The 26546-nt window shown below is 45.3% G+C and overlaps 1 protein-coding gene across 3 annotated transcripts in view; it reads left to right on the top strand.

Annotated features, from left to right (window-relative positions):
• Window positions 1-11717: 11717 nt before the first annotated feature.
• LOC129699518 (ribosome-binding protein 1-like) overlaps window positions 11718-26546 on the top strand; it is an 81946-nt gene continuing 67117 nt past the window's right edge. For 2 of the 3 annotated variants that reach the window (XM_055639389.1, XM_055639388.1), the window contains exon 1: window positions 11718-11952. The gene's annotated coding sequence lies outside the window, so the exon portion shown is untranslated. The remainder of the gene's footprint in view (window positions 11953-26546) is intronic. The other variant, XM_055639390.1, reaches the window with a different exon arrangement.

Genomic DNA, 26546 nt, shown 5'->3' with positions numbered 1-26546 from the left:
AATTAGAGCACGTGGTATTGGGGGTGGAATGCTGACATGGATAGAAAATTGGTTGGCAGATAGGAAACAAAGAGTACGGATTAACGGGAACCCTTTCAGAATGGCCAGCAGTGAATAGTGGGGTGCCGCAAGGCTCGGTGCTGAGACCACAGCTATTTGTAATATACATTAATGATTTAGATGAACAAATTAAAAGTAACATTAGCAAATTTGCAGATGATACAAAGCTGGGTGGCAGTGTGAACTATGAAGAGGATGCTATGAGGATGCAGGGTGACTTGGACAGGTTGGGTCAGTGAGCTGATGCATGGCCGATGCAGTTTAATGTGGATAAATGTGAGGTTATCCACTTTGGTGACAAGAACAGGAATGCAGATTATTATCTGAATGGTGTCAGGTTAGGAAAAGGGGAAGTGCAACGAGACCTGCGTGGTCTTGTACATCAGTCACTAAAAGTGAGCATGCAAGTACAGCAGGCAGTGAAGAAAGCTAATGGCATGTTGGCCTTCATAACGAGAGGAGTTGAGTATAGGAGCAAAGAGGTCCTTTCGTAGTTGTACAGGGCCCTGGTGAGGCCACACCTGGAGTATTGTGTGCAGTTTTGGTCTCCTAACTTGAGGAAGGACATTCTTGCTATTGAGGGAGTTCAGTGTAGGTTCACAAGCTTAATTCCTGGGATGGCAGGACTGTCATACGATGAAAGAATGGAGCGACTGGGCATATTCACTGGAATTTAGAACAATGAGAGAGGATCTTATAGGAACATATATTGTAATATTATTAAGGGATTGGACACACTAGATGCAGGAAACTTGTTCCTGATGTTGGGGGAGTCCAGAAACAGGGCCACAGTTTAAAAATAACGGGTAGGCCATTTAAAACTGAGATGAGGAAAAACTTTCATCCAGGGAGTTGTGAATTTGTGGAATTCTCTGCCTCGAAGGCACTGGAGGTCAATTCACTGGATGCATTAAAAGAGAATTCAAGATGACGGATGTGCAGGAGTGGGCACCGTCTGTGTATGGCAGCCTGCCCGCAGTCCGTCTCTTCAGCTTTTTTTAATTTTAAGTCCTGTCCAAAATGTTAGTGGAGGTCTTTTTTGTGGTGGGTGGGGATGGGGAAGGGGGAAACTTTATTTCTTAGTCCCCTACCTGGTCGGAGAGGCAGCATCCCTCCGAGCAGCTTCTTCGCCCCGTCCTCGCGGCCTACCATCGAGAATGGAGCGGCGTTTCCTGTCGGGACCGGCCGGGACTACAGCTTCGGCGGCGGTGGCGCAGCGCTGGGACACCAACACGGAGCAGGCAATGCCTTACCGAGTCGCCGTGCGGTAAGCTCCGGAGCGCTGTGGCCGCCGACTCCCAACATCGCGGAGCTGGGGCTGCGGGCGTCCGGCCACGGGCGACGCTGGATTTGGAGCGCTGCAGAGCCTGGGATCGAGTTCGCCGGGGTCAGAGCTCCAACCGGCGCGGCCTGAGGACTACGAGTGCCCCGGTCTCCAGGGAGGAGGCAGCCGCTCCAGACTTTTCCAAGCCGCTGAGGAATGTTTCACCCGACGCCGAAGTTCCATCTTCACAGCAAGAGGGCCCTGAAAATCATCGGACTGGCTGAAAGGCCACAAATGGGCCTCGACCTCGGGTGTTTCACAGAGGAAGAGGACTTAACTTTCTGGTGCCTTTCCCCACAGTGGAAATTTTTGATTCTGCTGTGGGGGATGTTTGTGTTGAACTCTATAATGTGTTGTGTCCATTTTCTTTACTTTTATTCACCTTTTTCTATGGTTTGTATGGAAACTTATTATTTAATTTATGTAAAGCACTTTGGTGTCAATGCGAGTTGACTTAAAACGTGCTATATAAATAAAACACTTACTTACTTACTTAGAGTTGAATCGAGCTCTTAGGGCTAGCTGAATCAAGGGGTATGGGGAGAAGGCAGGAACGGGATACTGATTGTGACTGATCAGCCATGATCACATTGAATGGCGGTGCTGGCTCGAAGGGCTGAATGGCCTACTCCTGCACCTATTGTCTATGTATCTATGTGTGATTTTTGTTTACCTTCCCTGCCGGATCCATCTCATGGCCTCCTGACTTCCCTCTTATGAGTACTCCTACACTTATACCCATCGAGGGATTTGGTTGATACTGACTACCTGCTCCTTTTCCTGACTAGAATCTCAATATCTCTCCTCAACCAGGATATCATAAATTTGATAGCATAATTATACATCCTAATTTGTATTTACCTCACTGCTTTTTGTCCTTGAGTTAATTTGTATTTCATCTAGCTGCCACTGACCCTCGCCCCCAGTTTATGAAACTCTTTATGTGTACGAAGGAACTGCAGACGCTGGTTTAAAACAAAGAGAGACACAAAATGTTGGAGTAACTCAGCGAGACTGCAGCATCTCTGGAGAGAAGGAATGGATGACGTTTCGGGTAGAGACTCTTCTTCAGACTCATTTCAGACTTCAGTCTGAAGAAGGGTCTCGACCCAAACACCACCCCATTCCTTCCCTCCAGAGATGCTGCCTGGCCCGCTGAGTTACTCCAGCATTTTGTGCCCATCTATGATACTCTTTATGTGGAACTTTATCAGTCGACATATGGAAATTGATTTGCAAGATGTTGATTCAATTCCTTTCATGATCCTTTTTGTCCCTTTTCTCCAAAGTTGTTAAAACTGGCAAGCAAAGTTGTGAAGGATAATATAGAAGTAGCACAACATTTATTTTCATCGTTAGACATAGGAGCAGAATTAAGCCATTCAGCCTACCCAGTCTACTCCACCATTCAATCATGACTGACCTGTTATTGTCCCTCAACCCCATTGTGTTGTCCTCTCCCTGTAACCTTTGACTCCCTTAAAAATCAAGTCTCCTCTCCTCTCCTATGACACAGCAAACCTGGGGTTGTAATGACCAATGTGGTCAGGATGAGGAGCTGACCCACAAAGAGGTTGGCAACTTGTCCCCACTTTGCACAGGTGAGTAGGATTGAGGTGTAAGCAATCACAGAGAAGCAGCCCTTTCATGCATTATGTGCACCAGAGCCATCTACATGAGGCACTACCTCAAAAGAACATCCAATATTATCAAAGACCCACACCACCCGGGACATGCTCTCATCTCGCTGCTACCATTGGGAAGATGGTACCCTGAAAACCATGACGTCTAGATTCAAGAACAGCTTTGTCCAAGCAACCATCAGGCTATCTTGCACACTGTACAACTCTAACCTTAGCAACTGTCATCTTCAATGGACTGTGCCTTTGGGTGCGCTGTGATCTTTAGTTGTTTTCACTACTATGGTTATTCAATCATTGTATTTTTGATTAGTATCTGTTATCTAAGTGTTATTGCTAAACAAAGCAGATCAGGCCAAGGCTGAACCTTGAAAGCCTGGAGGAAACTGCCATGCAGCAGCGACTTCAAGCTTCTCTTGGGGAAAGCCTCCAACAGGAATATCCTGATGATATTGAAGGGCACTGGAGCTGGCACAAATAGTAAGATTAAACGAGAACTTACCAGTTTGAAGTTTGATCTTGATTTTATGAGGAGTTACGATGAGCGATTACGTGAATAAGGGCCGTCCGTCTGCGTGCGCGTCAATCTTCAAAGCAGCGGTGTTAAATCACAGATAAAAAGACCTGAGAATAGTAAGATTGTGAAGAAACTAGAACTTCCATGTGACCTTGATAGTATGAGGGTGGGAGCGGTGGGCACGTAATCGCTCATCGTAACCCCTCATAAAATCAAGATCAAACTTCAAACTGGTAAGTTCTCGTTTAATCTTACTATTTTACTTCGGAGTCACGTGAGTGACTACGTGAAGTTTTCAAAGCTCTGTGATTTTACGCCGGTTACGAATCCAGGCGTCACTCACTGAATGGATTGACCATGGATGCGTGTAATCATTAAAGCATTCAGACATTACGTAGTTAAGTAAAGACACTGATGCTTTAAATGAAAGAAAAGTTTTTAAAAAACTAGTTACCCCTCCCAACCTTGGGGGTAAACTAAGGGACAGAACTTAAAAGGGTACGTGCAAACACCCCCAGTCTGGTAATAGGTTTGTTATCAAATCGGTGGACCGTTATTTCATTCGTCCATCCTGCAGCCACTAGGATGTCGTCAAGAGGCACGTCCATAGCTCTTGCTGCTGACGTAGATGCAGCCCTGGTGGAGTGAGATTTAGCCATATGAATGTTCACTCTGTTACCGCCATTACCCCCTTAGACCATCTGGAGATGGTTTGAGTTGACACCTTCTGGTGTGGTTTTTTATGGCTGATGAGGACCGATTGTTCTGAGCCTCTGAGGTTCTCTGTAACTCTCAGATAGTGGTGTTAGTATGTTACCACCCACACAACCGTAGGTCCTCTGGATATGCCAAGAACTGGATCTCCATCCCTGGCATTCCTGGCCTGCTCTGTTTTATCAGGTTCCTGATTACGAATGTTATGTTGTTCATATTGGTGGTGATGTGGTCCAACCGTAGCTTTTGCAGTGTCTGGACTCTTTGTCAGCATACCACCTTCAGGGTTAGTTATAGGCGGTCCCCACTGTCAAAGTAGGGTTAGTACCATGCTCACATCCCATGTGTCCATGTACCTTGGCCTTGGAGGTATTAAATTGTAAATTCCCTTCATGAATTTTGTTGTAAAGGGGTGCGTTCCTATCGATCCGTGCCCTGCTTCCAGCATCAGATAGGAGGAGAGTGCGCCTCTGGCACTATAGATTGCACTATAACTTTGTTTATAGTTATAGTACAGAGTTGATAGGAACTCCAAGACATCTGTTATCCGAACTGTGTTCTATTTGTTCGGACAGTCCTATGCCTTAAAATGGCCTCCTCAGAATCTGCAGACCAACAAGTTATACATTCATGTAGTGGATGATTGCTCCCTGTAACTGGGTTCACTAGGAGGTCCCTGCTCTTGGGTACAGCCATTACTGGCTGGACTATAATTCCCAAAATTTTTGGGGACCAGGCTTGAGTAGGCCAATCTGGCACTACCAATATGCCTGTGGCTTAGTCTTGCTTGATTTTGGTCAAGCATCGGTTTGTGAGACAAATTGGCGGAAAGCATGCATAAACAATCCTCCCCAATTGAGGGAGAAAGCATCCACTGCCTTGCTCCTGGATCCAGCTCGTAGGACACATATCTGGGTAACTAATGGTTAGTCTAGATGCAAACAGATCAACATCTGGTATGCCAAATCGTGTAGTTATTTTGTTAAATACTGTCTGATTCAACATCCATTCTGTGTTGTTATTAAACATTCGTGATCCAGCATCTGTCACCGTGTTATATCTACCTTGTTGATTTCCCAAATATTCCTCTCGATACACCAGTGCCAAATGAGGTTCGACAATCTGTCGTAAGATACAGATTTTACACCACCCTTGTTAATGGATATATGCCACCGCAGTGGTGTTATCAATCTGAATTTGAACAAGCACCGGTTGCATATCGCTACAGAGAACCTTGAGTCCATATTGTGCTCCCAACAATTCTGGGTAATTGATTCCATGTGTTGGGGAATTACAGACTCCTGCTCATTCCATCTGCCCCCACAGCTTTCAACTGTGTTGGTGTCTCCCCATCCTTAGCCGCTTGCATAGGTCTGAAGAACCCTCGATGACTTTCGGGCAAAATTTCCCTGAGCTGTCTCCCATTCGTTATCCACCATAGTTATTCAACAATGGCCTCTGCTGGCAATCCATAGTTTGCCAATTCGGCCTGCATGTAATCTGAGTGTTCGTTCCTTTGCTTGCTGTAAGTTCTGGTAATGCAAAGGCCCGTACTGCTGGGAATGCAACTACTATTTGCCCATTACACTCGCTGTTTGCCTGATAGATGGCTAGAATTTGACTATCAGGTCATTGCAGGCTTAATTAATATTGTCGTTTGCCCCTAGGCAAAGTCACCAACATATTTACTGTTTTTGATAGTAAATTCTAGGTAATCAATTACCCTTGTAGGTGTCAATTTTGATTTAACTGCATGGATGAGGTAACCAATTCTTTCAAATAGGGTTTTGGTTTGCTTGACTGATGCTTCTGCCAATTCTTGGTGACTCCAAAATGATCAGAGAAGACTGGCGGCGCTAATGTCGGGAAGAAGACCCGTCGCCCCTATTTGGAATGCTGCCCACTATGACAGAGGTTGGAAAGATGACCACAGAGATAGACTCCAAGAAAAGGAAGCTTTCGTGCCTGGCAAGCCTTAAAGATGCCATAACGAACGCAAGAAAGCATAAGAACCACTCCATATGATGCGTCAAGAGAGAAGCCTTAAGAACAACAAGGTCACTGGTCCAGATGGGATCCCAGCTGAGATCTTAAAGGAAGGTGGGCCGGAGCACCTGTACCACATTCCGCCCTACTCCTCAAGGTCTGGGAAAAAGAAGAACTTCCCTCAGAACTCAGCGATGCTCTAATAGTGACCATTTTTAAGAAGGGGGACAAGGCTGAATGTGGAAACTACAGGGGCTTGTCGTTCCTGTCAACACCAGGCAAACTCCTTGCTCGTGTCCTCCCAAACTGACTTCTACTACTGGCTGAGAAGGTACTACCAGATTCACAGTGCCATCCAGAGGTACAGCAGACATGATATTCACAACATGCCAACTCCAGGAAAAATGCCGTGAACAAAGGCAGCCTTAGTACATGGCCTTCATAGACCTGACAAAGGCTTTTGACTCGGTAGACCACCAGGCTTTTGGAGCATACTATCAAGGTACGGTTGCCACAACAAGTACATCAGAATATTGAGGATTCTACATGATGGCATATCGGTCACAGTGCTCAGCAACTGCGGCTCTGAGTCCGAGCCCTTCACTGTGGAAACGGGGATCAAACAGGGATGCATCATCGCACCCACCCTGTTTGTCATCTTCATTGCTGCTATACTTCACCTCATTGGTGAAGAGCTGCCACAGGGGATCCCAATCCTCTACAGAACTGATGGTCGGCTCTTCAACCTTAATAGGTTGAAGGCGAAGGCAAAGTCATTAACACCGCCATCATGGAGTTTCAGTACGCGGATGACTGTGCCATTGCAACACACTCTACAGAAGATCTCCAGGGCATCCTGAATGCCTTTGCCAAGGCCCTGGGCCTAGCCTTAAATATAAAGAAGACCCAGGTCCTACATCAACCTCCACCCAACCAGCCATCTACCCAGCCCACTATAAAAGTGGACGACACCACTCTTGAAATCGTTGACCACTTCCTCTACCTTGGCAGCATTCTTTCCTCAAAAGCTGACATCGACTCTGAGGTCAACCATCGCCTGAGTTGTGCCAGCGGAGCCTACGCCAGACTCAGGAAAAGAGTGTTTGAAGACCGAGACCTGAAGGCCCAAACAAAACTGCTGGTCTACAGAGCCGTTGTCCTCTCCACCCTGTTGTATGGAGCCGAGTCATGTACCACCTACAGCAAGCACCTGAGAGTCCTGGAACAATACCATCAAAGATCCTTATGAAAGATTCTGAGGATCAGCTGGGAGGACAAACGCACCAACATCAGCGTTTTGGAGGAAGCCAACATGACCAGCATCACCACCACAATAATGTAGCACCAACTTCGATGGACTAGCCATGTCATCCGCATGTCCAACACATGTCTCCCTAAACAAATCCTGTACTCTCAATTGAAGGAAGATCGGCGAGCCCCCTTGCGGGCCAAAGAAACGCTTCAAGGGCAACATTAAGAACAGTCTGAAGAAATTCCACATCATATCAAGCAACTGGGAGCACATTGCACTGGACAGGCGCTCCTGGAGGAAATCCGTGCAGGAAGGAGCTGCACTTCACAAAATGGAACTTTGTCGCAGAGACAAAGTGACAGCACCGTAAGGAGAGAGAGAATGGGGCTTGACAATTACCAACCACCGCCAGTCTCCACTGCCCACATTGCACCAAAGTGTGTGTGTGCATCGCGATCGGCCTCTACAGACATCTGCAGACCCACACGTAGATGACCCTATGGAGAGGAGAGGACAGTCATTCTCGTTTCGAGTGACCGCCGATGATGATTGCTTTTATCATAAGACATAGGAGGAGAATTAGGCCATTCGGCCCATCAAATCTGCTCTGCCAGTCAATCATGGCTGATCTATTTTTCCCTATCAACCCCAATCTCCTGTGTTCTCCTCGTAACCTTTGAGACCCGTACTAGTCAAGAACCATTCAATCTTTGTTTTAAAAATACCCACTGACTTGGCCTCCACCGCTGACTATGGCAATGAATTCCATAGATTCACCATCTTCTGGCTAAAGAAATTCCTCCTCATCTCTATTTTAGAGGGACGTCTTTTTATTCTGAAGCTATGCCCTTTGGTCCTAGACACTCTCAATTCTGGAAACATCCACTCCACATCCACTCTATCCAATGGGACTGTTATTTATGAAGAAGGGTCCCGACCTGCAACATCGTCTGTCCAAGGCCTCCCCAGATGCTGCCTGAGCCACTAAGTTCCTCCAGCACTTTGAGTTTTGCTTAAGATTCCAGCATCTGCAGTTCCTTATGTCAATCAGTTATTTTTCTTTTGGAGTTCCTTGTGTTCTTGAGACTTGGAACTTCAGGACAGTTGGAAGATGGAATATGACCTGTTCAGGGAGCAAACATAGAGTGTGAACATATGAGCCAACATAGAGAACAAGGCGTGTGTGGTGAGTGGGATATGTAAATAGAAGGACTCTTTAGAAACAAGGAACTGCAAATACTGGTTTACAAAAATCGACACAAAAGGCTGGAGCGCCTCAGAGGGTCAGGCAGCTTCTCTGGAGAACATGGATAGGTGACGATTCTTTTAGGTCAAGACCCTTCTTCAGAGTCTTGTCTTGCCAGTGCAGAAACAGTTCTAAAAAACAAGAGAGCACAAAAAGAGAAGGGAGGATTCCTGTCGGAAAAGCAAATTCCACAGTTTAATTGTGTTCAGCGCTTGTTCTATTTACTCTTTCAATCCCTCCCTCCTTATTACTCACTTTATTTTATAATCCTGTTTCGTACTTATAATGTAACAAGTTATTTTATTCCTAGGCGGTTCCCTGGGATATAGGGCTACCTACTTGCAACCCATTTTAAGGCTTCTGGTATAAGAGGAAGGGCTGTGTGGGAATTGCAGACACATGGAACTGCATTTGCTGGTTTACCAAAAATACCCAAAGTGCTGGAGTAATTCCGAGGGGAAGGCAGCATCTCTGGAGAACATGGATAGATGGATGGGTGACATTTCATGTTGGGACTATTCATCAGACTGATGGAGTGGGGGAAGAAAGTTGGAAAAGAGAGAGGGGGGGGGGGGGGGGGGGGTACAAAGCCTGGCAAGTGATAGGTGGATACAGGTGGTGGTGATTGGCAGATGGATGGAGTAAGTGACTGGAGGTGAAAAGGTCATAAGGAACGGGAGCAGAATTAGGCCATTTGGCCCATCAAGTCTACTCCGCCATTCAATCATTGCTGATCTCTCTCTCTCTCCTAACCCCATTCTACTGCCTTCTCCCCATACTCCCCATAACCTCTGACACCTGTATTAATCAATAAATTATCAATAAAGGGAGACTAAAGGGTGTGAGATAAGGTTTAAATGTGCCCTTGACTTCTTACATCTCCAGGGACTGATTCCAGCGTCTTTGTTTCTATTACAACTGAAAATATTGCAGTAAAATTATTAAAGTTGCAGGCAACACCAATTGCTGTGAAATAAAGACACTTTGCACCTGGGTATATGAAAATTGGTTGGTTTAATAACGAGAAGTGCCAAATTAGAGCTTTCAGATGCTAAGAATAGATACATGTAATTACACAGTAATAATCGTATGGGAAAAAATATTAGGGTGTGTCTGTTAGATGTGTATGAACATTGTTGAATTGCTACAATGCCTACTACCAATTATAGTCAAGGCAAACAGAATGTTCGTGTGTGTATGAGATTTGGGAGATATATTCAAAGAGTAAATGATGAAATTGCATTCTCCTTCTGCGTGGCAACATTGTAAAACGCCACTAAAGCCAACATTTATATATTCTTTCTTGTGCATTCTGTCTTGTTATAATAGGGCATAGAGTTATTAGGGTGATATTAAAATGAAATGGATCTGGCTGATACAAACAAAATCTTGGTCCAGTATTCGGGTTGAGACAATGAACATTGCAAAAGATGTATTGACTATGGAAGTCATATAGGACCGATCCATCGGAATGATATCGTTGTCTAAAAGGTTTGAGATTTGCAGGTTGTTTTAACATAGCAGACATTCTCTTGAGTTAGGTTGAATGGCGATCTGATCAAGGTGTCTAAAATGATCACAGCATTTAATAGTGCAGGCATTCTCTCTCTTTATTAATCTGAACGCTGGGTCAAAAGAACCTTCGTGATTAAGATTATAGTTTTTGTTGGCCGGATTTATCGATGGATGTGGATTAAAGTCAAGTAAATGGAGTTGAGTTACTCGTTTAAAGGAATGAGAGCCAGGGTGTGATGGCGTGTCTCTACACCAATGCAATTGGCAGCGTGGAATCCGAGACTATGTTCACACACTCAATTTTATAGCACGCCCAACTAACATTAAAATACAATGAATGCAACACAACATCATCTCTACACAGTCTCACAACTTCATGGCCGTTGAATTATTTCAATTGTGCAGGAAAGATCTGCAGATGCTGGTTAAACCGAAGATAGATACAACAAGCTGGAGTAACTCAGCGGGACAGGCAGCATCTCTGGAGAGAAGGGGTGGGTGACGTTTCGGGTCGAGACCCAAAGCTCTCTAGAGATGCTTCCTGTCCCGCTGCGTTACTACAGCTTTTTCTGTCTAAATTCTTTCAGTTAATTTACACCAAAGCTAGCAACAAATAATTGCAGTGGTTAATTTTGGTGAAACAGGACAATATCCATTTCAGTCACAATGCATCGATATCTCAGTTTCGAGTTTTGAATTGTCGTCACTGAAACTTAATATAGTTTTGTTTTTTTGCTTCTGAAATGTTTGCACTGATAAAATCAGAGACTACACTTAAACAGCAAGGCTGTTTTTTTTTAACGTCTGAAGAAGGGTCTCGAATGGAAACGTCACCTATTCCTGGGTCACCCCACCTTTTGTGTCTATCTTCGATTTTCTTAGCCAGCTTTAGGATAATATGTTGCTAACTGCTGCACGATTTACAACAAACCTTTAATAAAACCTACAGAGCTAGCTGTCACACATTGGTAATTGAGGGCACTCCTGCTCACGGTTTCCAAGGTTAGTTCTGACTGCACGTTCATTTGGAAACCTGAAGATGCTTTTGAGAGGAATGCATTCATTCATAACTACAGATTTTTTTTAACCAGGGCAACCATCCGTCATTCCCTCCGAGTGATAGTTGAAAGCTGTAGATCCGAATCTTGCCTTTACACTTCAGACAGAATATGCCAGTACCAGGATAGGTTGAAGGCTGAAACAATGACACTTAAAAAAAAACTTTAACAAGAGGGAGCAAGGTTGACTCGAGCTGGGAAATGTAGTACAGGGAGCAGGGGAATCCATGCTACCTTGAATTGGTAAACCAGCATCTGCAGCTCCTTGTGCTAAAGGAGCTCGAATTCCGGACGGAAACTACACTCCCCACAATTCGAAGCGGCCACATTGCCTCCTCCCGACCATCGATTGGCCGCGGATTGGACTGAACGAGAGGGTCGGGCCAATGACGGGTGTGGCTACAGTGGGCTGGTTGCCAGGCGCTGGGGGAGAGAAGTGCCACGACTCCAAGGCGCTGGAGCAAGCTCACTTCGTCCTGAGCATCGGCAGGGAGGGAGGGAGAGAGACACAGACAGACAGACAAGCAGCTGGGAAGGGGAAGGGAAAGGAAAGGAAAAGGGCTTGAAGGATATAAAACAAGGAAACATCCCTCACACGGCCTGCATTCGCATTGAACACCCCTGGATCCAAGGCTTAGAGGTAACGATTCTCCACTGGGAGCAATGCAGGGCACTGAGCCCCTCTGCAATGGGGTTAGGGGGGCAACTCGGGGCCACTGTTTGCCCCCTCCTTCTCTGTCTCCCTCCTCGCCGCCTTGTCAATGGTCATATCAGTGATGATAACGGCTCCTCTGCATTAAATACAATGCATACGTGTTCAACTCGAGGTGAGGAGGACAGAGCAAAGGGAGGAGGAGGGGAGGGGTGAATTAAAAATCCAGCGTCTAATGATTTTTCGGGGGGGGGTGAAAACTTGGATTAAAAGTGCTGGTGGACGGGTTAAGGAGAAGACTTGTCAAATGGTTAGATCAACAGGGTGAAACAGCTGTAAGAAGTAACTTTTAATTGCATTTGTCTGGAAGGGTGGAGGATTGAGATTTTTTTTTAACTAAATAGAACTGATTTTCTTTTTGTTGAAACACCGCGTTTTGAAAATTGAACAAATGCTACATATTTGTGTATCTCGCAGGTATTTCAGCGAAGGCTGAAGAATATAAGATCGGAACTTTGTAGACCTTGCCCTTTGAAGTAGTGGTTTTGATACAGGACTTTTCCTCCGTTTGAGTCATTTACCTTGCAGGAAGACAGTTGTGCAGAGTGACGTGCAGCGTACTTGTAGAAAAGCTAATAACCCTGTTGAGAATTGCTGTTTCAATTTAAATTTAGGCCGAAATAACGATGACGGCTCCAGATTTATGGACGACAGCAATGTCCAGGGGGGAGTGTGGGGGTGGTGGGGAGAGAGAGCCTGGAAACTGAGGGGGAAAAAGATCCTTTCTGAATGCTTCAAAGAGAATCAAAATCTGCCGAAAGCTAAAAGATTGCACCGGGTAGTGATTTTATTTTGAATATAAAAATGCTTCTCCATCTGGAAATGTCGGTTTAGAAACTTTAGAGGGGACTGGAGCTGAACTTTCAGTCTGACATTCCAAAAAAAAAACCTTATTGAGAAATATCTTTCAGTCTCTAAGGCCACGTTAAAATAAGTATATTTAGTTCTTTAACTCATCTCCCCTTTTATCCATGTATTTAGACTTTATAAGATTGTCTCTTGATATAAAAAAGGGGGAGGGGCATCTTGTGCAGCAGTTATTTTCAGCAGCTAACGGTTTGCGAGGGGGCAGATTGAGGAATGTGTGTACACGTTGGCTTTCTGAAACACTGTCGATCTGGCGCTGAAATCTGACCACTCAGGAACTGCCTCATCTTGCTTAATACCGTGTCACCAGGATCTAGCAGAGAGAGAGAGAGAGAGAGAGAGCGCGACCGCGTGGTCCTAACGCCGGGGTTCAATTCCCCGTCTCTGCTTATTATAAACTGTAAGAAAAAGCAACAAGTGTTTTTTTTATTTTATTTTGCTGGTGCAGCGATGGGAAGGAGAAGCTGCATTTTAATACATAATCTCAGTTTAATTCCCTCTTTGGAGAATGCTTAAACGTGTGTTTGTCATAGAGAATCAAGAATGTTTCATTGTCAAAAGGACACAAATTGCTGGAGTAACTGAGCAGGTCAGGCAGCATCTCTGGAGAACATGGATTGGTGACATTTGGGGTTGACACCCTTCTTCAGACCTGAAACTTCACCAATCCATGTTCTCCAGAGATGCTGCCTGACCTGCTGAGTTCCTCCAGTAAATTGTCCCCTTTTGTGTATTTACTAGCATATGTCCCACAATGGAACAATAAAAATCCTACTTGCAGCAGCGCAACCGATATAGAACCATTCAGCATAGAAACAGGCCCTTTGGCCCAACTTACCTATGCCGGCCAAAACACCCCATCTACACTAGTCTCACCTGCCTGCTTTTTTGGCCCATATCCCTCTAAATGTTTCCTATCCAAAATTGGAATTCTGATTGTATTTATGTAAGGTTTGATTAGGATAAATGCAAAACAAAGTTTTCACTGTACTTTGGTATACGTAACAATAATAGACCATAACAACCATAAGCAGGGTTGCCAGAGGTTGTGGTGGAGGCAGATAGGATAGTGGCGTTTAAGTCTCCCTATATTCTCATTGGCTCCCACACATTCACCTATACACTAGGGGCATTTTACAGCAGCCAATTAGCTTACCAACCCGCATGTCTTTGGGATGCGGGAAGAACCCAGAGCACCCGGAGGAGTCTGGAACGATCAAAGGGAGAATGTGCAAACTCCACAGAGACAACACCTCTGGCGCTGTGAGGCAGTGGCTCTACCCGCTATGCCACTCTGTCACCCCTGCATGAAAAAGCTGCCATTTCAAAGAAGATTGAATTGCTTTCTCTGTGTCCTGGCCAATTTTAAACTTGCAATCAACTTCACTAGAGGAGCTCGACTGCTGAAATATGACTGCAGAATTAAACATTTTGAACATGGAATATGCTTTTGGGATTATTGTGAAAGACAAGGTTCAAATTCAGCTGCTTTTGATTTTAGAATGGAGAAGCCTCTCTTTCCCCTCTTCTCACTTCTTCACAGCGAATATCTTCAACCTCTCAGCCTTTAACCAGCAAGAGTGCAAACATATTTTGTTCGGTTCTGGTCTCCCCATTACAGGAAGGTTGTGGAGGCTTGCAGAAGCGTTTTGGGTTTATTATTGTCACATGTACCTAGGTACTGTGAGAAGCTTTGTTTGGCATTCTATCCAAGCAGATCAGATGTTCAAACTGAAGCATAATAGAAAGCTCTTAGAGTTGTAGCACATTGAAACGCATCAGTTCCTTCGACAAAGTCCAATGTCTGTAATGGTCTAGAGGTTCAATGGTCCCTTTATCAGATGTATTTAGTTTTTCGGAAATATTTAATTCTTTAATGGTTCCTGAATCTGACAGTACCTTAGCTTATGGAAGGGCCATTCAGAAGCCTGATAACAGAGGGTGTTCCTGAGTCTAGTGGTGCACGCTTTGAAGCTTCTGTATCGTTTGCTGGATGGGAGCAGGGAGAAGGAATGACTGGGGTGGGACCAGTCTTTGATAATGTTGATTGCTTTTCCGAGGCCTGGATGAGAGGGTATTAGTTATAAGGCGGCGTTGGACAAACTTGGATTGTTTTCTCTAGAACATTGGAGGTTGAGTGGAGACTTGATAGTATATAAAATTATGAAGACTAAGGTGAGAGGGGCAAAGTTTGATGGTGATGTGTGTTGTTTTTTACACAGGTGGTGGTGGGTGACTGCTATGTGCTGTCAGGGGTAGTGGTGGAGGCAGATACGGTAGTGGTGTTTAAGAGGCTTTTATATAGGCATACGGATATGTAGGGATATGCATCAAGTATGGGCAGAGGAGATTAGTTTAACTTCGCATCAAGTTCAGCTCAGACATTATGGGCTGAAATGCCTGTTCCTGTGCTGTACTCTGCTCCATGTACTTAACCCTGGATGTTCTTCCTAGTTGACTTGCTGGATAGTATTCTTGTACTTTCTTACGATACGATATGATAGAACTTTATTCATCCCCGGAGGGAAAAGTGGTCTGCCGACATACAAGGTACACGAAAACTTGAAATTTAAATTGAAAGTTGAAAAAAGGAAAAAGACATGCGACTGTTGCCTGGCTGCCATGTACACAGCGCCTTAACCGGAATGAACAAACAAATAAAACAAACAAATGCAGGCTCATCCCCTGGGCAGAGGATTCTAAAACTAGTGTGCCCCTCCCCCACACTGGGGTCCCCCTTTGCTCTCACGCCGGTCCCCCCACACCGGGTTCTCCATTGTTCTTCATGGAATCATACTGCACAGAAAAACAACCCTTGGGCCCACCCAGTCCATGCTGACCAACAGCCACACGCTTCACTGATCCAATTTTGTTTACCCCACATTCTCATCTGTGTGCCAATTAGCCCAACGAGACTGTGAATCTTTCAGAGCAATCTCATCAATACTCTTCCCTTGCATGTTTTCATACAACAGCTCCCCCTCCCCGATTCCACCCCCTGCCATCCACCTACACGGGGTAATCTACAGCTGCTGGTTACTTTACCACCTGTTGGGAGCCCCTGGAGGAAAGTCCCTGTGCAGTCAGAGGAGAGAACGTGCAAACTCCGCACAGAGTGCAAGAAGTCAGGATCAATCTGAAGGCAGCAACACTATTTGCTGCGCCACACTATAATCTGTCCTGTAGAAACAAGGAGTTGCAGGTGCTGGTTTGTACAAAAGGACACAAAGTGTTGGAGTAACTCAGTGGGTCAGGCAGCATCCCCGGAGAAGTTTCGGGATAAGGGCCCCTTCTTCAAACTGATCGTGGATGCAGTAGATGGGGTTAGAGGAGGTGCATGTGAACCTCTTATCATCTCTGGCCCTTGTCCAGCCATCTGCCTATCAAAACCCTCCCTCACATATATCAATCTATTAATTGCCAGGCTTTGTTGTGACCATCTAACTTTTTCCCCCCCCCCCCCCCCCCCTTTCCCCCCCCCCCCCCCCCCCCACCCCAAATCAGTTTGAAGAAGGATTCCGATCAAAACGTCACCTGTCTGTTCCCTAGCCTGACTCGCTGAGTTACTTCAACAGAGGTTAAGCAGGCTAGGCATTATTTCTTGGAATGCAGGAGGATGGGGTGATCTTATAGAGGTGTATAAGACCCCATGAGAGGAATAGATTGGGTAAATGCACACAGTCTTTTATCCAGAGTATAGGAATGGAGAACCAGTGGACAGAGGTTTAAGGTGAAGGGAGAAATATTTAATAGGAATCTGAGGGGGAACTTTGTTTACACAAAGGGTGGTAGGTATGGAACGAGCTGTCGGAGGAGGTATTCAGATTGAGTCAGGTACTATCACAATATTTAAGAAATATTTAGGCAGGTGCATAGATCAGAAAGGCTTAGAAGATATGGGCTAAACGCAGGCAGGTGGGACTAGTGTAGATGGGGCATGTTGATTGGCGTGTGCAAGTTGGACCGAAGAGCCTGCTTCCATGTTGTATGACACTTTGAGTCTTGTTTTGTGAACCAGCATCTTCAGTCCCTTATATCCTCAGTGTAGGGACAGAGGAGGAGATGAGTGAGTGGCTGGTGGGCATGCTGCCAATGGACGCCTGCTCTCAACAGTGGTCGGAGAGCAATTTGACTGGGCAATGCTTCTGATTCCATGGGGCAAATCATCTTGTGAAATACTCTGAACCCACCGCTGTGTGTTCCAGTCTGCAGCGGTCCTCAGAGTTTTAGTTGTATTATTACAAAATAACAAATCAGTGTCGAACTCAAAACTCCAGACAGATAGTGATACATAGAACATGTTGTAGAACTTCCATAAAATGTTCTTGGAGTTTAATTTGGTGAAAAGCAAGCTCCCTACTTTGCGATAAAAGGAAAACCTGGATTTCTATAAAGACAGAGCTGTCAGAATTGAAATCCACTTTGCAGCCAGGAACTACTTTTCTAGTTCAATCACTGATGTCTTGCATGGAAATTTGACCACATTATCTCCCATAAACACCAATATAATAATATTGAGATAAGATTATTTAAAAATTGACGCTATGATACTGGATGAATGTCCCCACAGTATCTCGTATCTCCCACTGTATCTCGTTCCTGCTCTGTAAAGTAGCAATATACTATTGTTTTGTATAGTACAGGTAGTGTGGGGGTGGGTGGGTAATGCTGAGGAGTCAAGCCACAAAACAGGCCCTTCAGCCCAACTCATCCATACTGACCAAAATGCCCCATTTAAGCTAGTTCCATTTGCCTGCATTTTGTCCATATCCTTCTGAATCTATCCATGTACCTGTCCAATATCTTTTAAATGTACTTATTATACCTGTCTCAACTACCTCCTCTGTCAACTCGTTCCATATACCCACCACCTTCTGTGTTTGAAAAGTTGTCCCTCGGATTCCTATTAAATCCTTTCCTCTCACTTTAAATCTATATCCTCCAATTTGTCATTCCCCACCGTGGGTAAAAGACTGTGCATTCACCCTATCTGTCCCACATGATTCCATACACGTTTGCAAGATGGTGCAGGAAATGTGGTGACACTATGTACTTACTTTGTGTAATAATCTACTGTTCCTACCCTCTTGTTCTTAATTATGATTGAGCCTATGTATAGTAAAACTTTTATTGAACTGTGTGTAAACAAAGGAATTTCACTGTATCAGGTATATGTGGCAATAAAGTACCATTGAAGATTGTCTAAGAAGGAACTGCAGATGCTGGAAAATCGAAGGTACACAAAAATGCTGGAGAAACTCAGTGGGTGCAGCAGCATCTATGGAGCGAAGGAAATAGGCAACGTTTCGGCCCAAAACCCTTCTTCAGACATGGGGGGTGGGGGGTGCGGGGAGAAGAAAGGAAAAAGGAGGAGGAGCCCGTTGAAGATTGCTTGAGAGGAGAAGAAATTATTTCATCCAGAGGGCAACGACAATTTGAAATTCTCTATCCAAGTGACATAGTCGCTGGGTATAAGCAGGAGTAAGATTGCTGAGTATAGGTCAGGGTTTTTGGGAATCTTGGGACATGGGTTAATGCAGGAAAGTGCCACAGAGGTCAAAGATCTTTTGGAATTACACACCGGGGTGAGGGGCTGCATTTGAACATTCTGATTTCCACTATTGGTTTGTGTTTGCTGTGTGAAGTTCATGGTTTGTTGGAAGCTGTTGTAACATCTTCTGTGAAAATTAAATACACAGACAGCATTAGAATTGAGAGGGCCACTGCAGTGGTTCATCCACTGGTTAAATCATGGTAGTTAATTTCATTATTGTCATGTCAACTGAGGTACAGTAAAAAGCATTTTTGTAGCATGCTATCCAGTCAGCGGAAAGGCTATACATGATTACAATCAAGCCGTCTACAGTGTACAGATGCATGATAAATAGTATAATGTTTTGTGCAAAGTAAAGTCAGACAAAAGATAGTTTGAAGGTCTTCAATGAGAACGATGGGAGGTTAGGACTGCTCTCTATTTGGTGATGGGACATCTCAGTTGCCTGATAACAGTAGGGGAAAAAACTGTCCCTGAACTGTCCCTCACACTTATCTACCTCTTACCTGATGGGAGAGAGGAGAAGAAGGAGTGACCGGGGTGAAACTGGTCCTTGGTTGGTCCATTTCTCCCCAAGTCCCACATTCCTTAATAGAAACATAGACACATTGAAAATTGGTGCAGGAGTAGGCCATTCGGCCCTTTGAGCCAGCACCACCATTCAAGATGATCATGGCTGATCATCCAAAATCAGTATCTCGTTCCTGAATTTTCCCCATATCCCTTGATTCCATTATAATCATTGCATCTTGTCTAACTAAAATTTATCAATACCTTTTTTAAGACCAGCTTGCTTCACTTGGTTCCAGCAGGTTAGGGAGGAGATTCCCACGACTCTTTGGTTGAAGTTCTTCCTAAGATTATCCCTGAGTGATTTAATTTAAGGATGCCTCACTTTGGCCTGGACCTTTCCCTGAGCAAACATTCTCCGTCCAAACTGTCAACACATATTTAAGCATTTTAACCAACACCCTTAAATTAGCTCTTTAAAGTTTCTAAGCTCAAGTGAATACAAGTTGATCTCATAAGTCAACCCTTTTACCCGGAAAGGATGTGAACTAGAATTAGAACCTACAGCATAGAATAGTACAGCACAGGAACAGGCCCTTCAGCCCACAATATTAGTTCCGAACATGATGCTAAAATAAACAAATTTGATCCATAGTACTCCATTCCCTTCATATCCACATGCCCATCTAAAATCCTCTTAAATGCCACAATCGTATCTTCCTCCACACCACCCCCAGCAGCGGATTCTATACACCCATCATCCTCTGCTTTAAATAAAAAACCTTGCCGCGCACATCTCCATTAAAGCATTCCCCCTCTCACCTATGCCCTTTAGTCTTTGATATTTCCACCCTGGGGAAAAAACTAACTGCCTATTCTATCTATGCCTCTCATAATCTTATATGTTTATTAGGTCTCCCCTCAGCCTCTGGTGGAGCAGGAGTAAACCACTCAGCCCTTCAATAACATCATGGCTGGCTGATTGTAATATTCCAAAGAGTGCTTCAGAGATCCCCTTTCCCTGTTTGCAATACAGAGGCTGGGCAAAGACGTTTGACTCTCTTGAAATTGGATAGAAAAAAATATTTCTTACAGTTGCATCACTAGTGTCAATTTAAAATAATCTAAATCAAGGCAGGAGAATGGGGTTGAGAGGGAATAATAGATCAGCATTGATTGAATGGAGGAGCAGAAGCAAAGGGTCGAATTCTGTTCCTGTTGGTTTATTATTGTCACATACACCTAGGTGGATGACACAATAGCGCAGCTGGTAGAGCCGCTGCCTCACAGCGCCAGTGACCCTGGTTCGAACCTGGCCTCGGGTGCTGTCTGTGTGGAGTTTGCACGTTTTCCCTGTGACCATTGTGGTTCCCATCGGGTACTCCGGTTTCCTCCCACATCCCAAAGATGTGCGGGTTTGTAGGTTAACTGGCCTCTGTAAATTTCCCCTAGTGTGTAGGACGTGGATGAGAAAGTGGGATAACAAAGAACTAGTGTGAACGGGTGATCGATGGTGGGCATGGACTTGGCGGGCTGAAGGGCATGTTTCCATACTGCATCTCTAAACTTTACATTAAATAGTGAATTACTTGTTTTGCATTCTATTCAGCAAAATAGTAAGATTAAACGAGAACTTACCAGTTTGAAGTTTGATCTGTATTTTATGAGGAGTTACGATGAGGGATTACGTGAAGAACCCGTTCAGCACGCATGCGCGGCATACTTCAAAGCAGCGGTGTGGAATCACAGATAGACACCGTTATTGAAGTAAACATAGTAAAGATAAGGAGACATCAGTTTATGAATTTGACCCATATTATTGAGGGTGGGAGCGGAGGGCACGTAATCCTTCATCGTAACTCCTCATAAAATACAGATCAAACTTCAAACTGGTAAGTTCTCGTTTAATCTTACTATTTTACTTCAGAGTCACGTGAGTGATTCCGTGAAGATTTCAAAGCTCTGTGATTTCAAACCGTGTAACAGTTATTACTACATCACTGCCGAAGTCTTTGAGGGAGGAAGTGTGTTATCGTAACCAACCAATAAATCTGTTTGTAGAAAAACACAATGGTATTTTTTAACAATAACAACAAAGAAATTAAATTGCTCCCCTGGGCTTAAATTAAATATTTGCAGTCTGTAAAATCTTTCCTGCAAATAAAACAGGTTTTGCCAACGGCTTATTATAAAATTTCTGAACGGTCTTTCCCCCCACCATCCTGCTGTAGCCAGGATGTGGTTTATAGGCACGTCCATTCTTTTAGCCGTCGACGTGGATGCTGCCCTGGTGGAATGAAATTTGTACATGTTAGTTTTTATCCCAGCAGCTTTTAGCACCTGCTTGAGCCATCTCGAAATGGCTCGTCACCCGACCATAAGGTTTTTTATGACTGACCCACAAGGCTTTTCATCTCCCTCGAATATTTTGGTTGTGTCTATGTAGGATAGTAGGGTCATGGCACATAACCGTGTTTCTGGCGGGTAAGCCCGGAATTCCACGACTGGATTAGGTGTTCCTGGTCTGCTCTGTTTGATCATTCCCTGGATAACGACAGAGATCTGGTCTGGAGCTGTGAGCATGGTGTCCAGTCGCAATAGGTGTAGTGACTGGACCCTCTGTGCAGATACAAGTGCCATCAACATAAGTGTTTTGAGCATAGATGGTTCCAGGTTGAGGGATCTGGCTGGTGGGCATCCCCTGAGGTATGTCAGGACCACACTGACAACCCATATATGGGTGTACCTTGGTCTAGGGGGTTAGAGTTGTAAATACCCTTCATTAGTTTGACCACCAGCTGGTGGGACCCCATGGCCTGTTGTCCTGGAGCTGGTTTTAAATAGACAGGCAGGGCAATTCTAGCTGTGTTGATGGCTCTGTAGCTGAGTCCTTCATCGTGGTGAAGGTTCACCAGGAATTCCAGTACGTTGGTAACTGTAGCGGTTGAGTAGGTGGTCCCTGTATCCAAGCAGTACTTCTCCCATTTTTTGATGCTGGACAAGTGCTGTTTTTTAGTGGATGTTCGGAGGGATGCTGACATGGTGTCGACGGTTTGTTATGATAATCCCAGTCCCAGAAGTGGTTTGTGCAGAATCTGCAACCCAGGAGTTTGATTTTTTCATGGCACAGGTGGCTTGTGCCCGACACTGGGTGTTAATAACTCTGGGTCACTGGGGAATACCATCGGAGTTTCAACAACCATGTCATGGAGTATTGGGAACCATGGCTGTGTAGGCCAGTCGGGTACTATCAAAATACCTGAAGCAGAGTCCATTTGTACTGTGCGTAGTCCCCGACTGATGAGGCAGAAGGGAGGAAATGCATAGAAGAAGAATTTCCCCAATCCAGCGCGAACGCATCTACCGCTGCTGCCTCAGGGTCTGGTTCCCAAGCGACATACATAGGTACCTGGTGATTTAGCCTTGATGCAAATAAATCGATATCTGGTGTGCCATATTGCTTGATAACTTTTGTGAATTTTTTTTGGGGGGTTTTTAACATCCATTCGATGTTGTCATTAAATTTACGTGACCTGGTGTCTGCCACTGTATTTAGCTTACCTGGCAGGTAAGTTACTGATAGCCAAATATGTCTTTGGACACCCCATTGCCAAATTGTGTTGATCAACTTATCGCATGATACCGATTTTATGCCGCCCATATGGTTAATGTAGGCCACCACCGTAGTATTATCTATTTATAACCGTACATGCAAGTGATGCATATTTATGCATATGCTTTTAAACCATAAAAGTCACCCAACATCTCTAGATAATTAATGCCCAGTGTAAGTGGTAACGATGATTCTGGGTTAGTCCATCTACTACTTGTGCTGGATATAGAGTTAGTTGCTCCCCAGCCTTGAGCACTGGCATCTGTTTGGATAACTGACGTAGGGTTAGTGATGATAATAGGCTGAAACTATGTCAAACGTTTTTTGCCCACCACTGTAGTTCTGATATTACTTCAGTGGGTAACTTCATGAAACGATCATAATGACCTGTATGTCGTTTTTGGTACAAAGGTCCGAATTATGTAGCCGGAAATGCTGCTACCATTTTCCCAATTACTCTGTTACTTGTCGAGTAGTTGGTAGTTTGTTGACCATTAAATTGTTGCATGATTGTGCCAATTCAACTATGTTGTCTCTTGGCAATGTTACAGTCACGTAGACTGAATTAATTGTGAAGCCCAATTAGTCCATGATAGTGGATGGCTTCAACTTAGATTTATCTGGATGTAAGACAACCCCAGGGTTTCGAATAACTGTTTGGTAGCTGAACAGCTAACATAGTCAATTTCATGGTCTTGCCTACCATTTAGGATATCATCAAGATATGCCATGACAATATGTTTTTGTCTTCTGAATATTGCCAGAGCTGGTTTTAGTGTCTTGGTGACACTCTTGGGCTGATGTGAGCCCATTGGGTAACGCTTTAAACTGCTATAGCTGCCCCATCCAGGTAAATTTCAGGTATCTGCGATGATCCTTGTGAATGGTACTAAATAGTAAACATCTTTAAGATGAATGCTTGCCATGAAGTATCCTTTGGAATTTAGTTGTTTGGCAGTAACAACCGGTTCCATTTTGAAATGTATATACTTAACAAACATATTTAGTGAAGTTAAGTCAATGATGATGCGACATCCACCATCTTTTTTGGGTTTAGTGAATATATTTGAAACGAATTGCAAGGGTTCAGGTTTTCCCATGATACCCTTTGTAATTATTCTCACCAGTTCAGCTTGTCCCTCTTTAATGGAGAGGGGAAAAATACCCTCTGGGGTGAATGTTGACCTGGTGGCAATTTTTCTAGTATGAATTGTATTTGTATTCACTAATGCCATTGAGTATATACTGATCACTCGTGATAGACTCCCATGTGTTAGTATTACTCTATATACTGGTAGGAACCAGACCCACCTATCTCCATGGTTATGGGTATTCTTCTGTTTCCTGCCGGTCCAACGAGTGTTGCACGTCGTCTGACGTGGCGGTGACGTTGGGGGGTGGCACATTTTCCATGGGGTCCGCTCTGGCCCTGGTGTGAAGAAGACTTTCGGTGATATAATGCGGACCCCGAGCTTTCATCAGTCCGATATGCTAGACGTTGACTGATGGACGCGATGGGGTGCTGCTGCGTAGGAATTACTGTTTTTGGTTTGCTCGTCCCGGCCCTGCCCTCATGAGTCGAAAGTTTTGTAAAACCTCTTGCATGTCCTTCATATGCTCTGTGAGGTTTTGCCAAAGAGCAGTGGGTCTGGCTCAGTGGCTGGGGTATGCACAACCCCGCAATGTAGGATTTTATGGCAGGTCTTATGACTTGTTTACGAAGGTTGTGGTCATCTCCGTATTTGTCCATGAAACGAGGAAAAAACGATGTGATGGCTGTCGTCAGGCTTTTAACGGCCTCCTGCACGTGGGGTTTCCACGTAGCTGTCCACCACACCTAGCAGCTCTTCCTGTTCCTGCACCCCTTGCATACTCCCGAGATCTTCAGCCATTGCCCCTGTTCTTGACCAGCCCAGTCCTGGTCACCAAAGCTATCCTCTGGAAAGGAGGAAGCAATGGACAGTGCACAAGGCACTGTGGAGGGAGTGCCTGACCCCCCTCTGCGAGAGCGCCCCTCCTGGGGTGCACCTCGCTGGAGCTCCTGCTCCAAGAGCCGCTCCATGCGGCTCAGGCGGCTGTCTCTCCCCCGCCTGGGTGGAGAGACGTCCCCGTCCGACAAGTCGGAGCCACCGGCCGGACGCCTCTTCCATGGCTTTACATCCAGCCCGCTGCTCAGGCGCTAGCGGGCTGGGCTCGGCGCGGTGTCGGGGTATAGCGGACCGCCCGGTAAGCGGTCCTACCGCCTTGTTGCTGCCCCCGCGAGATGGAACGCTCCTCCGTGGAGTCGAGCGGGGGGCAGGTCTGTTCAGGCGGCTGTCTTTCCCCCCGTGCGGGAGGAAAGACGTCCCGTCCGATAAGTCGGAGCTACCGGCCGGACGCCTCTTCCGTGGCGGTACTTCCAGCCCGCTGCTCAGGCGCTAGCGGGCTGGGCTCGGCACGGTGTCGGGATAGCGGAGCGCCGGGTAATTGATCCTACCGCCTTGATGCTGCCCCCCCCAGATGGAACGCTCCTCCGTGGAGTCGAGCGGGGGACAGGTTTGTTCTAGAGCCTTTCTTCTCTGCCTGAAAGCAGAAGGCTCCCTGTGAAAGAAAAACCCGATGTCAGCTTACCTGACGGTCCGTTCTTTCACCTCCATAGCGGGAGCGCCTGACTCGCTGTGCCGCTGTTGCTCTGCTGGACGTAATGCCGCGCATGCGTGCTGAGCAGGCTCTTCACTCACTCACGTGACTCCGAAGTAAAATCATACCGTATGTCAAGTAGTGCAAAAGAGAAAATAAACAGTGCAGAAGAAAGAGCTGCTGAGAAAGAGCAGATAAAGAATGCAAGGGTTGTGATGAGGTAGATTGGAAGATTGGTCATTCATCCTTGCCACACGGGAGATCCGTTCAAAAGTCTGATGACAATTGAGAAGAAGCTGATCTTGAATCTGGTGGCGCATAGTTTCAAGCTTTCTACCTTCATCCCGATGGGAGTGGAGTGAAGAGGGAATAATCGGGGTATGATTGGGTAATGATTGTGCCTGCATTATGTTGGCTGCTTTTGCAAGTCAACGTGGTGTAGATGGAGTTGATGGTGAGGAAGCGGAGGTAGGTCCATGTGAAGGACTGGGCTGCGTTCACAACTTTCTGCAGTTTCGTGCGGTCCTGGACAAAGCAATGGACAAACAGCTGCTATACACCCTGATAGGATGCTTTCTATGGTGCATCCGTAGAAATTGTAAAGAGACAAAACAGAGGTATGATTCCTAGACTTCTTTAGCCTTTGTAGTGTCAATGTGGTTGGTCCAGGACAAATTGGATGTTTACACCTGAGAATCTGAAGCTCTCACCCATTTCCACGTCAGCACCATTGATACAGACTGGGGCGTGTATTCTATGTTTCCTCAAGTGGATGATCAGCTCCTTGGTCTTGCTGACATTGAAGGAGAGGTTATTGTTCTGATACCATGCCACAAAGTCTCCTTCTGTCATTGTTTGTGATCTGGCCCACCACAGACAGCAGTGTCATCTGCAAACTTATAGATGAATAGAGCTGAATTTGGCCGCAAAGTGGTGAGTGCATTGGGTGCATATTAGGGGGCTGAGATCGCATCCTTGCAGGGCACTGTTGTTGAGCATTATTGTGGAGGAAGTGGTGTCAACTATCCTCACTGATTGAGGTCTGTGTGTCAGAAAGATGAGGATCCAGTGGTATAGGGGAGTGCTAATTCCTAAGTCAAAGAGTTTGGATACAAGTTTGGATGGGACTATAGTGTTGAATGCAGAGCTATGGTCGATAAGTAGGTATGCTTGATGTCCAGGTGTTCCAGATGTTAGTTTAGGGCCAGGGAGATGGCATCTGCTGTAGCTCTGTTGCAACAGTAAACAAACTGCTGTGGATCAAAGCTGGCTGGGAGGCTGGAGTTAATGGGTACCATTACTAGTCTCTCGAAGCACTTCATGATGATGGATGTCAGGGCCAATGGACAGAAGTCATTA

Source organism: Leucoraja erinacea, chromosome 8, assembly GCF_028641065.1.
Source record: "Leucoraja erinacea ecotype New England chromosome 8, Leri_hhj_1, whole genome shotgun sequence".
Lineage (NCBI taxonomy): Eukaryota > Metazoa > Chordata > Chondrichthyes > Rajiformes > Rajidae > Leucoraja > Leucoraja erinaceus.
This window is presented reverse-complemented; position numbering and strand designations above follow the sequence as displayed.